Source organism: Scyliorhinus torazame, chromosome 19 (genome assembly GCF_047496885.1).
Source record: "Scyliorhinus torazame isolate Kashiwa2021f chromosome 19, sScyTor2.1, whole genome shotgun sequence".
In the NCBI taxonomy this organism is placed as follows: domain Eukaryota; kingdom Metazoa; phylum Chordata; class Chondrichthyes; order Carcharhiniformes; family Scyliorhinidae; genus Scyliorhinus; species Scyliorhinus torazame.
Genome location: NC_092725.1, coordinates 80223820 through 80237672, shown reverse-complemented (window position 1 = coordinate 80237672; position 13853 = coordinate 80223820). Strand labels below are relative to the sequence as shown.

Here is a 13853-nt window from a genome sequence, read left to right as displayed (position 1 = left end):
TAGTGAATTTCAGATTCACCACTCTCTGGGTGATGAAATTTTTCCTCATCTCAGTCCTAAAAGATTCCCCCACCATTGGGAACATTCTTTCTGCAACTACCCAGTCTAATCTGGTTAGAAGTTTATAAATTTCTGAGATCCCCTCTCATTCTTCTAACCAATGAATATAATTCCTAACCGACTTAAGTCTCTCCTCACATCCCAGGAATCAGCCTGGTAAACCTTCACTGCACTCCATCCATAGCAAGAACATCCTTCCTCAGTTAAGGACACTAAAACATCACACAATACTCTTGGGTGCGGCCTCACCAATGCCCTACACAATTGCAGTAAAACATGCTCAAATCTTCCCATACTCAAATCTTCTTGTTAAGAAGGCCATCATACGATTTGCTTTCTTTACTGCCAGCTATACATGCACACTTACTTTCGGAGACTGATGCACAACGTTCTCACTGAGTATCCCTCTCAATTTACACCCATTCAAATCATAATCTGCCTTCCTCGTTTGCTACCAAAGTGCATAACCTCACAGTTACACACAATGTACTGCATATGCCATGCATATATATGCCCACTCACTCAGCCTGTCCAGATCCCACAGAACTATCTCTGCATCCTCCTCACTGTTCACCCTCCCACCCAACTTTGTTTGGAGATACTACATTTAGTGCCCTCTTCCAAATAATTAAATATATAATATGAACAGTTGGGGTCCTAGCACAGATCCTTGCGGTACCCCACTAGCCACTGCCTGCCAATCGGAAAAAGACCCATTTATTCCAACTTTTTGTTTCCTGGTCTGCTAACCAGCTTTCTATCCATCTCAAGACACGATCCTCAATCCTATACACTTTAACGACACATAATAATCCGCTACGTGAAACCTGTGAAGAACTGGCTATATAGCCATATACCAATGTAAACGAATGAGCTGATTTTTGTAATGACTGATTTAAATTCAAAAGTGATATCAGTAAAGGCAACATAGTTGGACCTCATGGCTGGGATGATCACAATGAAAGAAGGGAAATGTGGATCGATTTCTGTTCAGCAAATAATCAGGTTATTCTAAATATCGGGTTCAATCCAAGAAGAAAATACACCTGGAAAAGTCCAGCATGACCAGAAATCAAATTGGCTATGTGACGATAAGCAGTAATTGCAAAACGTAGTTTAACAAGCAAAGACCTACCCAGGCACAGATTACGAAGTGACCATGTACCTGCAGTTTACACCATGGGGGACTTCCGGTTGCGGCTATGCGGAGCTAAGTCGCACGTTCGGCAGCTCCTGCTAAAAACGGACTTTTGGGCTCTTATTAGGGCCCCTAACAGCGCTTGTTCGACGTTTCCCGGTGTGGGAAGGGGACAGCAACATTCCCCCGATAGTGTATGGATTGGACTAGGAATGGGGCGATTAAATAAGTGGCAATGAAGTAAAGAAAGGTGCGAGGGAGGAGGACCAAGATGGCGGCGGGCGGAGACCAGGCAGCGTGGAGGCAGTGTGCGCAAGAGCAGCAGGAGCTTCTCCAGCACTGTTTTAAGGAACTGAAAGCAGAGTTGCAGGAGCCGATGAAGGCTTCAATCGATAAGCTGCTGGAGACCCAGACGGCCCAAGGGGCGGCGATCCGGGAGGTCCGGCAGAAGGTCTCGGGGAACAAGGATGAGATCCTGGGCCTGGCGGTGAAGGTGGAGGCGCACCACAAGAAATGGCAGGCGAGGTTAGAGGAGACGGAGAGCCGGTCGAGGTGGAAAAATCTGCGGATCCTGGGTCTCCGGAGGGATTGGACGTGGGGGCCTACGTGGTCACCATGCTGAATTCGCTGATGATCCGGCTGATAACCTGGAATGTAAGGGGACTGAATGGGCCGGTCAAGCGGGCCCGGGTGTTCGCGCACCTGTAGGGGCTGAAGGCGGATGTGGCCATGCTTCAGGAGACGCACCTGGGGGTGGTGGATCAAGTAAGGTTGAGAAAGGGGCGGGTAGGGCAGGTGTTTTATTCGGGTTTGGATGCAAAAGATACGGGGGGGGGGGATCTTGGTGGGGAAGAGAGTGTCGTTCGAGGCGTTGTGGCAGAGAATTGTGGCAGACAATGGCGGTAGGTATGTTATGGTAAGTGGCAAGCTGCAGGGGGAGCGGGTGGTGTTGGTCAATGTATATGCCCCGAATTGGGACGATGCGGGGTTCATGCGGCGTATGCTGGGCCGGATTCCAGACCTGAAGACAGGGGGCCTGATAATGGGAGGAGATTTCAACACCGTGCTGGACCCGGCATTGGATCGCTCTAGGTCTAAGACGGGCAGGAGGCCGGCGGCGGCCAAGGTGCGGAGGAGGTTCAGGGACCAGATGGGAGGGGTGGATCCATGGAGGTTTGCGAGGCCGGGGGCCAGGGAATTTTCATTCTTCTCCCATGTCCACAAGGCCTACTCCCCGATTGACTTTTTTGTCATGAGCAGGGCGCTGATTCCGAGGGTGGAGGATATGGAGTACTCGGCGATAGCCATTTCTGATCATGCTCTGCACTGGGTGGACCTCGAGTTGGGGGAGGAGAGGGACCAGCGCCCGCTGTGGCGCCTAGAGGTGGGGTTGCTGGCGGCCGAGGAGGTGAGCGGGCGGGTCCGGAAGTGTATAGAGAGGTACCTGGAGGCTAATGACAATGGGGAGGTGCAAGTAGGGGTGGTCTGGGAGGCGCTGAAGGCGGTGGTCAGAGGAGAGCTGATCTCCATTAGGGCACACAAGGAAGGGGGGGGCGGGGGGAGAGGAAGAGGTTGGTGGGGGAGATGGTGAGGGTGGATAGGGGGTACGCAGAGGCCCCAGAGGGGGGATTGCTTAGGGAGCGGCGTAGCCTTCAGGCGGAGTTTGATTTGTTGACCACCAGGAAAGCGGAGGCGCAGTGGAGGAAAGCGCAGGGGGTGGTATATGAATACGGAGAAAAGGAGAGCCGGATGCTGACGCACCAGCTTCGGAAGAGAGAGGCAGCTAGGGAGATCAGGGGAGTTAGGGATGGAGGAGGGATCACGGTGCAAAGTGTGGTGGGTATCAATGGGGTCTTCAGGAACTTCTACGAGGAACTGTACCGGTCTGAGACCCCACTGGAAGAGGGAGGGATGGGTCGCGTCCTGGACCGGCTGAGATTTCAGAGGGTGGAGGAGGGGCAGGTGGCAGGGTTGGGGGCACCGGCTGGGCTGGAGTAGTTGGTCAAAGGAATAGGGAACAAGCAGGCGGGGCAGGCACCGAGGGCGGATGGGTACCCGGTTGAATTTTACAACAAGTATGCGGATCTGCTGGGCCTGCTGTTGGTAAGGACCTTCAACGAGGCAAGGGAAGGGGGGGGCTCTGCCCCCGACGATGTCTAGAGCGCTGATTTCCCTGATCCTGAAGCGGGACAAGGATCCCCTACAGTGTGGGTCATATAGGCCGATCTCACTCTTAATTGTAGATGCAAAGTTGCTGGCAAAGATTTTGGTTATGAGGATAGAGGACTGTGTGCCGCAGGTCATACACAAGGATCAGACAGGGTTCATGAAAGGGAGGCAGTTGAATACTAATGTACGGAGGCTCTGGAATGTTATAATGATGCCGGCGATGGAAGGGGAGGCGGAGATAGTGGCGGTGATGGATGCGGAGAATGCCTTTGATAGGGTGGAGTGGGGGTACCTGTGGGAGGTGTTGAAAAGGTTCGGGGAGGGGTTCGTCAGGTGGGTGAGGCTGCTGTATAGAGGCCCTGGTGGCGAGTGTGGCCACGAACAGAAGGAGGTCAGAGTATTTCCAGCTACACTGGGGGACGAGGCAGGGGTGTCCCGTGTCCCCCCTGCTCTTTGCACTGGCGATTGAACCCCTGGCCATGGCGTTGAGGGAGTAGAGGAACTGAAGGGGGCTGGTGCGGGGTGGGGAGGAGCATCGGGTGTCGCTCTATGCGGATGATTTGTTGCTGTATGTGGCGGACCCGGTGGGGGGGAATGCCAGACAGGGAGTTTGGAGATTTCTCGGGGTACAAGCTTAATATGGGGAAGAGCAAGTTGTTCGTAGTGCACCCGGGGGACCAAGAGAGGGGGATTGGTAAGCTCCCGCTAAAAAGGGCGAAGAGGAGTTTCAGGTACCTGGGGGTCCAGGTGGCTAGGACCTTGGGAGCCCTGCACAAGCTTAACTTCACGAGACTGGTGGAGCAGATGGAGGAGGAGTTTAAGAGGTGGGACGTGCTGCCACTCTCCCTGGCGGGTAGGGTGCAGTCAGTTAAAATGACAGTGCTCCCGATGTTTTTGTTCCTGTTCCAATGCCTCCCCATCCTGATCCCTAGTGCCTTCTTCAGGCAGGTTAACAGGAGCATTATGGGGTTTGTGTGGGCAGAAGACCCCAAGGGTGAGAAGGATGTTCCTGGAGCAGTGCAGGGATGATTTTTGGGGGGGGGGGGGGGGGGGTTGGCGCTGCCTAACCTCTGTGGGTATTATTGGGCCGCCAATGTGGCGATGGTGCGTAAGTGGGTGATGGAGGGGGATGAGGTGGCATGGAAGAGGCTGGAGATGGCGTCCTGTGTGGGCACGAGCCTGGAGCTGGTGACGGCGCCGCTGCCGCTTCCTCCAACGAGATATACCACAAGCCAGGTGGTGGCGGCTACTTTGGGGGCAATGGAGACATCACAGGGGGGGGGGCCTCGGTGTAGTCCCTGATTCGGGGGAACCACCGGTTTGTCCCGGGGAGGATGGACGGAGGGTTTCGGAGTTGTCACAGGGTAGGTATTAGAAGGATGGGGGACCAGTTTGTGGGCGGGAAGTTCACGAGCCTGGGTGAGCTGGAGGAGAAGTTTGAGCTCCCCCTGGGGAACACCTTCAGATATATGCAGGTAAGGCCGTTTGTTCGGCACCAGGTGTTGTAGTTCCCACTGTTGCCGCCACCCGGGGTCCAGGACAGGGTGCTGTCGGGGGTGTGGGTTGGAGAGGGGAGGAACTCGGCAACGTATCAGGTGATGCAGGAGGAGGAGGCCTCGGTGGAGGAGCTAAAGGGTAAGTGGGAGGAGGAGATTGACAAGGGGATGTGGGCGGATGGCCTGGGGAGGGTGAACTCTTCCCCCTCTTGCGTGAGGCTCAGGCTCATACAATTTAAGGTGCTGCATAGGGCTCACATGACCGGGGCAAGGATAAGCCGGTTCTTTGGGTGCGAGGACAGGTGTGTTAGGTGCTCAGGGAGCCCAGCAAATCACACCCACATGTTCTGGGCTTGCCCAACGCTGGAGGACTGTTGGAAGGGTGGAGCGAGGACGGTGTCGAGGGTGGTAAGTACCAAGGTCAAGCCGGGCTGGGGGCTCGCAATATTTGGAGTGGCAGAGGAGCCGGGAGTGCAGGAGACGAAAGAGGCCGGTATTCTGGCCTTTCGTCCCTGGTAGCCCGGCAAAGAATTCTTCTTCAGTGGAAGGATGCAAGGCCCCCAAGCGTGGAATCCTGGATCAGCGATATGGCTGGAGGGGGGTTGGTTCGTTTTTCTTGAGTGGGCGTGTATTTGTGCCTTTGTGGTGATGAAGGCAGTTAATTTATTATTTATGTATGGGGGGGGGTTGTTCTTTTCTTTCTGTATTTTGTTGTTGATATTTTGTGAAAATTTGAATAAAAATTATTTTTAAAAAAAGAGACTTGATAACGAACTGTTCGATAAAGAGCTCAATTAAAGAAAATTTTAAAGTGTAATTTCAGCAAGACCACCAAGGAAATCACTCAACATGGGAAATGTTCAAAGCATCAGTGCTATAATCATAAAAATGTGCCATTCAATTAAAGGGTAAGAAACAAAATTGGATGACTGGTGAAATATTGGACCTGATGGAGAACAGAAGGCAGGTATTAGATCAACAAAAATATCAAGAATTGGATAAAAGGATTAAACAAAAATGTGTTGAAAAGGAGGAAAAATGGTTGAACAAAATATGTGAAGGAATAAAAATAACATGAAAACACAGGCTGAAGAAAAACGCATAAAGGCATTAGGGAAATCACAGGAAAAGTTAGGTGTACATCTAACAGCTGTCTGATCAGTCTGAGTCATAGAAACATAGAAAATAGGCGCAGGAGGCAATTCAGCCTTCAAGCCTGCATTCTCCACCATTTATTTTGATCATGGCTGAACATCCAACCCAATAGACTAAATCCCCCATATCCTTTGATCCCCTTCACCCAAAGTGCTATATCTAACTGCTTCTTGAAAACATAGAACTACTTCCTGTGGTAATGAATTCCACAGACTCACCACTCTCTGGGTAAAGATATTTCTCCTCATCTATCCTAAATGGTTTACCCCTGGTTCTGGACACACCCATCATCGGAAACATCCTTCCTGCATCTATCCTGACTAGTCCTGTTAGAATTTTATAGGTCTCTAGGACATCCTCCCTTATTCTTCTGAGCTCCAGTGAATAAAATCCTAACCAATTCAATTTCTCCTCATACATCAGTCCCATCATCCCAGGAATCAGTCTGATAAACCTTCGCTCGAGAACAAGGACATCCTTTCTCAGCTAAGGAGACCAAAACTGCACACAATATTCCAGGTATAGCCTTACCAAGGCCCTGTATAGTTGCAGCAAGTCATCTGTACTCCTGTACTCAAATCCTCTCACAATGAAGGCCAGCACACCTTTTGCTGTACCTGCAGCGACTGGTGTACGAGGACACCCATGTCTCGTTGCACATTTCCCCTCTCCTAATTTATGGCCATTCAGATAATAGTTTGCCGCCTCATTTTTGCTACCTTGCATTTATCCTAATTATTCCGCATCTGCCAATCACTTGTCCACTCTCTCAACTTGACCAAATCACACTGCATTCATTTGTCCACTCTCTCAACTTTCCCAAATCACACTGAAGGGTCTCTGCATCCTCCTCATAGCTCAATCTCCCACCCAACTTGGGTGTCATCTGCAGATTTGGAGATATTACATTTTGTTCCCTCATCTAAATCATTGACATATATTGTGAATAGCTGGGGTCCTAGCACCAATCCCTGCGGTACCCCACTAGTCACTGCCTGTCAATTTGAAACACAGACACATTAATTCCTACTCTTTGCTTCCTGCTTGCCAATCAGTTTTCTATCCATCTCAAATATACTACCCCTAATCCCATGCTCTTTAATTTTACACACTAATCTCTTTTGCGGGATTTGTCAAAAGCCTTCCAAGTCCAAATATGCCATCCATTGGCTCCCCCTCATCAACTCTACTCGTTACATCCTCTCACATTACGAAGATCCTTCTTTGAGTAGTAATGAATAGGGCCACGAGAAAGATAAAGCCAGAAATTTCAGCTCTTCAATGTGGTTTTGTAGAATATAGAGAATGCAACCTATTTTTGGATACGCATGCTGTTAGAAAGAGCCATTCATGTGCATTATTGGCTGTAGTAAGCAAGTATTTGATAAGATAGAACATGAAGAACTGATAAGCATAAATGTTAGTCTCTTGACTTGATGGCAAAGATCTTAAAGTGATAAGAAACCTTTATAGTGAACAAAGTTGAGAATGATCTAAGCGATTTTGAGAAGATGTTAGAGGGGCCAGACAGGGCAGCAATTTCTCCCCAGATTTATTCAATTTGTACAGTGAAATATTCTTGATTGAAGACCTTCCTGGAGGATACAACTTTAATAAGTTGTAAGGGCAGCACAAGTGGCTAGCACTGTGGCTTCACAGGCCAGGGTCCCAGGTTTGATTCCCCGCTGGGTCGCTTGTCTGTGCGGAGTCTGCACGTTCTCCCCATGTCTGCGTGTGTTTCCTCCGGGTGTTCCGGTTTCCTCCCACAATTCAACAAAGTGCAGGTTAGGTGGATTGGACATGCTAAAATTGCCCTTAGTCCAAAAAAGCTGAGGAGCGGTTACGGGGATAGGGTGTAAGTGAGGGCTTAGGTGGGTCGGTGCTGACTCAATGGGCCAAATGGCCTCCTTCTGCACTGTATGTTCTATGTTCTAACAAGATACACTGATGATATAGTTCTTACTTCCAACTCTGAAGACAAGCTGTAAATGCTTCGAGATAGAATAGCAAGTGAAAATGAGTAGAAAGGCCTAAGCATAAATCTTAAGAAACCAAAATGTCCAATAGTGTCCAAAAAGAAAATCATAGCAGAATTTAAGATCACAGTGAAGAATGAAACGGTTACATAGGTAGACAAATTTTGTTACACAGATTATATTATCAGACAGAATGTACGACTAAGAAATAAGATGCAAGGATTGAAACAGCCAAAGATGCATTTCAAAAAATGAAAAAAGTTGATCAACTATGACTCGATGTCAGGGCAGCATGGTGGCGCAGTGGTTAGCACTGGGGCTGCAGCACTGAGGACCCAGGTCCGTGTGGAGTTTGCACAGTCTCCCACGACCCAAAAGATGAGGTGAGGTGAGTTGGCCACACTAAATTGCCCCTTAATTGGGAAAAAATAATAATTGAGTACTCGAAATTTCTTTTTAAAAACTATGACTCAATGTCCAACATGACTTCTTCGGAACCAGTTTGAAATGTTAACCGTTTCTTTCTCCACAGATGCTGCCACACTGCTGAGTTTTCCCAGCAACTTGTGTTGTGATTAAGTCAGAGAAAACTTGTATATTTTAACCAGTTTTAATGTTTTGACAGTGGCAGAATAGTCAACTAAACAACTGCTCCTAGTTCTTGCCTCTCTCAAATCATGTTTCTGATTGCGATTGAAAAGTGGTCATTGCCTCAAAGGGGTGTTCAATGTAGAAACATTATTGCATTTAAAAAGCATTTGGATATGCACATTTAGATGTTTTGTAACCTTCAGGGCTATAGGTGGACCAAAAGCCAAAAAGGTGGATTAGGCTGGATAGTTATTTTTCAACAACATGGACATGATTAGTCAAATGGCCTCTTGTGCCGTAAATTATTTTAAGTTTCTTATTTTTAATTTTTTAAAAAAAAAATTTCCAATTAAGAGGCAATTTAGAGTGGCCAATCCACCTACCCTGCAAATCTTTGGGTTGTGGCGGTGAGACCCACGCAGACACGGAGAATGTGTAAACGCCACACTGACAGTGACCCGGGATCGAACCCAGGTCCTTGGCGCCGTGAGGCAGCAGTGCTAACCACTGCGCCACCTTCATCATTTTAAGTTCCTGTTCAAGTAAATCATCCATTTCATATCCACTCTTTAAAGAAAAGTAGTTCCTGATCATACCACCACTGGACATGACGAGCCAAGTATTATATTCTGCTTCTCAGAAAAGATTGAACACATTACTCTTTTAAGACGAGCCATAAAACTCATTCTTAATTTCTGATGCTCATCTGTTCTGTGGGCATAACTAAAAAAGAATAAAAACCTTTTCAATGGTGCCGTTCAATTAGCACACATTGGCAGCTATGTGCAAACCTCAAATTTCTTAACCATCACACTATTTGGAAAGGTTCACAGATTACCATCAGCAACTGTCTCACTTGACCAGTTCATGGGCAATTTTAGATTCATGGAGGATGCCTTATGGTGCAGTGAATAACGCCACTGCCTCTGAACCAGAAGTTCAAGGTTGATTATCAACCTGCAAATCCTTCCAAAACAGACCACAGACATTTAGAGCAGGACAGATTCCTGGTCAGCCACACGATGGAAATTAAGTTGGAGCCTGTACCATCGCTAGCCATAGCTCCAGACTGCAACATGCATGTAAAAGTGTATATTGCCACAGCAACGTGAGATTCCTTCAGTAAACTGTAACCCGACATTGGATTCAGCAGTATTATTTTAGTAGCGAATGTTCACATATGAATAGGTTCCATGTTGATACACTTCCGTGAGAGAGTCACTGGTCGCGGAGGCGGAGGCGGCGGAGGAGGAGAGAGAGAGAGAGAGAGAGAGGGAGGAGATTACAAGGTTGTGAAATGGGGGGGTTAGGAGAAGAGGACAAGATTTAAACATGGTTGGGAATGAGAGAGCACAATTTTCCAGATGGGAAGATTAATCACATTCTTTTATTCCCCCTCCCACACTCTCGTAATTTTCACATCACTGAAGCTGGGCTAATTGTCTTGGTTTACCCCTCTCTTCTATTTTGAACTTTCGCAATCTTCCAGTCCTTTGGCATCATTCCATTATTAAAGGAGGAATAAAGATTGTGGTCAGAGGTTAAGTTATCTCCACCTTAGCTTCCCTAATCAACTAAGGATGCATCCCATCAGATGAAATGATTTGTGACTAGACAACCGAAGCTACATGGTATAGGCAGAGCTAAACAATGGATCAGGTCAGAGCTCTAAAATCTTGTCACATCCACTCATGAATGGCAGTGACGATTAGACAGCTAAGAGGAGGAAAAGCACCAAATCTCAAAAATGTCACACACCAGCATGCAAGTCCAAAGACAACGTTGAAGCATTTAGAATATCTTCAGCCAGAAATACCAAATGATGTCCATCTCGGCGTCTTTCTGAGATCCACACCATTACAGATGCCAGTCTTCAGCCAATTTAACGTACTCTGCACGATAGTAAGAAACGGCAGATACAACAATGGCTATAGGCCCTGACAACAAGCCAATTGTGATGCTAAAAGCATGAACTCCAGAACTAGCTGCACCTCTATCCAATTTGTTGCAGTACAGGTGTTAATGTTTACCTGACAGTGGAAAACTGCTGTGGTATGTCCTGTATACAAAAGAACAGGACAAATCCAATCTAGTCAATTACTGCTCCGTAATCCTACTCTCCATCAACAGCAAAGTGATGGAAGGTGTCATCAACAGTACAAGTAAGCAGCGCATACCAATAGCCTGCTCAGTTTGGGTTTCACCAGGACCACTCAGAACAAGAGCATATCACAGCCCTGACCAAACACGAACAAAACAAAAAGCAGAATTCCAACAATGAGATGAAAGTGACATCACTCTTGACATCACTGTTGCATTCATAGACCAAGAAACCCGAGTAAAATTGGGAATCAGGAAAAGTTTTCCACTGGCTCAAATGAAAATGGCTGTGGTTGTTTAAAACTAATTATCTTAGTCCCAGGACAATTGCTGCAGGAATTCCCAAGAGCAATGCGCTGGGCATAAACATTCAGCTGCTTTATCAATGACCTTCCTTCCATCATAAGGTCAGAAGTGGGAATGTTCGCTAATGGTTGCACAATATTCAATTCCATTTGCAATACCTCAGCTGAAATTTCCCACATGTAGCAAGACCGTTATGATCATCTCCAACAAAACTCTCAACACCTTCCCTTTGGACATTCAAAGGTATTACCATCATAAAATCTCACAATGTCAACAGTCAAATGGCTATTATTTGGACCAACCACATAAATACGGTGGCTACAAGAGTAGGTCAGAGGCCGGGAACTCTCCAGTATGCGATTAATCTCCCGACTCCCAAGTCCTTTCCACAATCCTCAAGGCACAAGTTGGCAGTGTCTTGGGATATTCTCCACTTGTCAGGTGCTCTACTCCTTTCACCACTGCTTCATAAACAGTATGAGCCGCAAGATGAACTACAGCAACTTGTCACGACTTCCTTGACAGCACCTCGCAAGGTACTCGGCCTCTACCACCAAGAAAGGAAGAGCAACAGGCACATGGAATACCAGCACCTCCAAGTTCCTAACATACTATCTTAGAAATATATTACATTCCTTTACTATCACTGGGTTAAAAGCCTGGATCTCCCTACTAAACAGCACTGTGGGTGCACCTACACAACAGATCAAGGTAATTCAAGGCAGCTCACCACTACCTTCTCATAGGCAATTAGGAATGGGTAATATATGTTGGCTATGCCTGCATCCCCCAAGGAATATTTATTTTTCAGATTAGAGTGTGTCCTTTACTAGTCCTGCTGTATGCACGGCATTGTATGCGTGATATTTGCAATACTTAACTATTCCAGTGCTATCCTGGCTGGTCTCTCATCTTCAGCAATCAACAAATTTGAGGCTCATCCAGGTACATTCCTGCACCTATTTCCTATGCTCTATCATGGGTGCATTGCAGCCTGAAATAGACAGATATGGGACAGCAATAAGAAAGCAGAGTTGAGATAGATAATCAGTCATGACCGTAGGGAATGGCAGAGCAGGCTCAAGAAGCTGTAAGGTCTCCTCCTGCTCCTATCTCATACGCTCTTGAAAACTTCACTGCATGCATCCTAACTCACAGCCAGTCCTGTTCACCCATCATCTCAGTGCTCACTAGATAACATTGGAGGATCATGAGCCAACACAATTTTGATATTTTCACCCTCTAATTGAAATCCCTCCTTGGTCTCACCCCTCCCCGAACTCAGCTGGGGGGCGCCATCCGTTTTACAAAAGGTCAGTTTGGCATGGGCACCATGTGTCCTCAGAGAGGACTCGTTCCAATTGTGCGTGCGCTTTGTCTGAACTCGACAACCTGCCTCAAAATGGATAAAGCAGGATTGTCCATGGGAGAACATTGAAATACTCGACAGCGGGCAGAATAGAATTATGCATTCTGTACAAACTGTAGGGGAGGAGGAGCATCCACCCAAGAGGAGGATTTGGAAATTTGCTCTCCCCCAGTCGTGTTGAGACACAAGCCTAGTGGCACTCTCCCTCTCGCGCCCCCCTCCGGTGTCGGTCGGTCGGTTTTCTCGCTCGCGCTCCCCCCCCGCCGGTTTGTTCTCTCGCTCGCGCTCCCCCCGGTGTCGGTCGGTTCTCTCGCTCGCGCTCCCCCCCGGTGTCGGTCGGTTCTCTCGCTCGCGCTCCCCCCCCCCGGTGTCGGTCGGTTCTCTCGCTCGCGCTCCCCCCGGTGTCGGTCGGTTCTCTCGCTCGCGCTCCCCCCCGGTGTCGGTCGGTTCTCTCGCTCGCGCTCCCCCCCGGTGTCGGTCGGTTCTCTCGCTCGCGCTCCCCCCGGTGTCGGTCGGTTCTCTCGCTCGCGCTCCACCCGGTGTCGGTCGGTTCTCTCGCTCGCGCTCCCCCGGTGTCGGTCGGTTCTCTCGCTCGCGCTCCCCCCGGTGTCGGTCGGTTCTCTCGCTCGCGCTCCCCCCGCCCGGTGTCGGTCGGTTCTCTCGCTCCCCCCCTCGCTCGTGCCGGTTGGTTCTCTCGCACCGCTTGACCTCGGTAACAATGAATTCTTGGTTTCGTACAATTCTCATCCACCTGATTCCGTCGTCAATGCGGTTTACCATTGATTAACTGTATTGTTGGCAGTTTACATTACCTAGCCGGTGACGAGGCCTTTACTTCTCTCGCTATTCTGCCTCCAGCTTACGGACGCTCACTGCCCCATATCCTTATCTCTTTTTGCTTTGACTCGGTTGCTCCGCAGCGTCAGACATCTCCTGAGCAGCAGCTGGCCAATGGGAATGCGCCATTGACGCCACGTGGGTACTTCACTTCCGCCGTGTGGCTGGAGGAACAGGAAGTGAGCTGGAGCTGAAGTGTCAAATGTTTGGTAAACATCGCAATGGTTTCTACCGTTCACAGCAGAGGAGCCATTCGGTTCCTTGCTGTTGCTCTACAGAAGACGTGGCTGAAAATTTTGCCGATAGCCCCAAGCCAGAAAAATAACAAAAGCTGATCAATATTTTCAAAGAAGTTGGCAATTCCGTAATCGCCTTGATGCAATGTAGTTGCAAGGGTGTTGCATTATCAGTGGTAAATAAGAACGACTTGCATTTATTGTAGCACTTTCTGTAACCACTGGACTTCTCAACGTGCTCCACTTCCAGAGATATTTTGCGAAGTGTAGTCAGTGTTATAATGCAGGAAATGCAGCATTCAGTTTGTGCGCAGCATGCTCCCACAAAAAGCAATGTAATCGTGACCAGGAGATAAATATTGGCCAGGATACCAGGGCTAAATCTCAATGTTCTTCAAAATAATACCATGGGATCTTCCA

At 48.4% G+C, this 13853-nt stretch overlaps 1 protein-coding gene across 1 annotated transcript in view; it reads right to left on the bottom strand.

Annotated features, from left to right (window-relative positions):
- Positions 1-13329, bottom strand: part of LOC140396251 (adiponectin receptor protein 2-like) — a 113079-nt gene extending 99750 nt beyond the window's left edge. Inside the window, 1 exon segment of the mRNA XM_072484601.1 lies at positions 13173-13329. The gene's annotated coding sequence lies outside the window, so the exon portion shown is untranslated.
- Between the last annotated feature and the right edge of the window lie 524 nt (positions 13330-13853).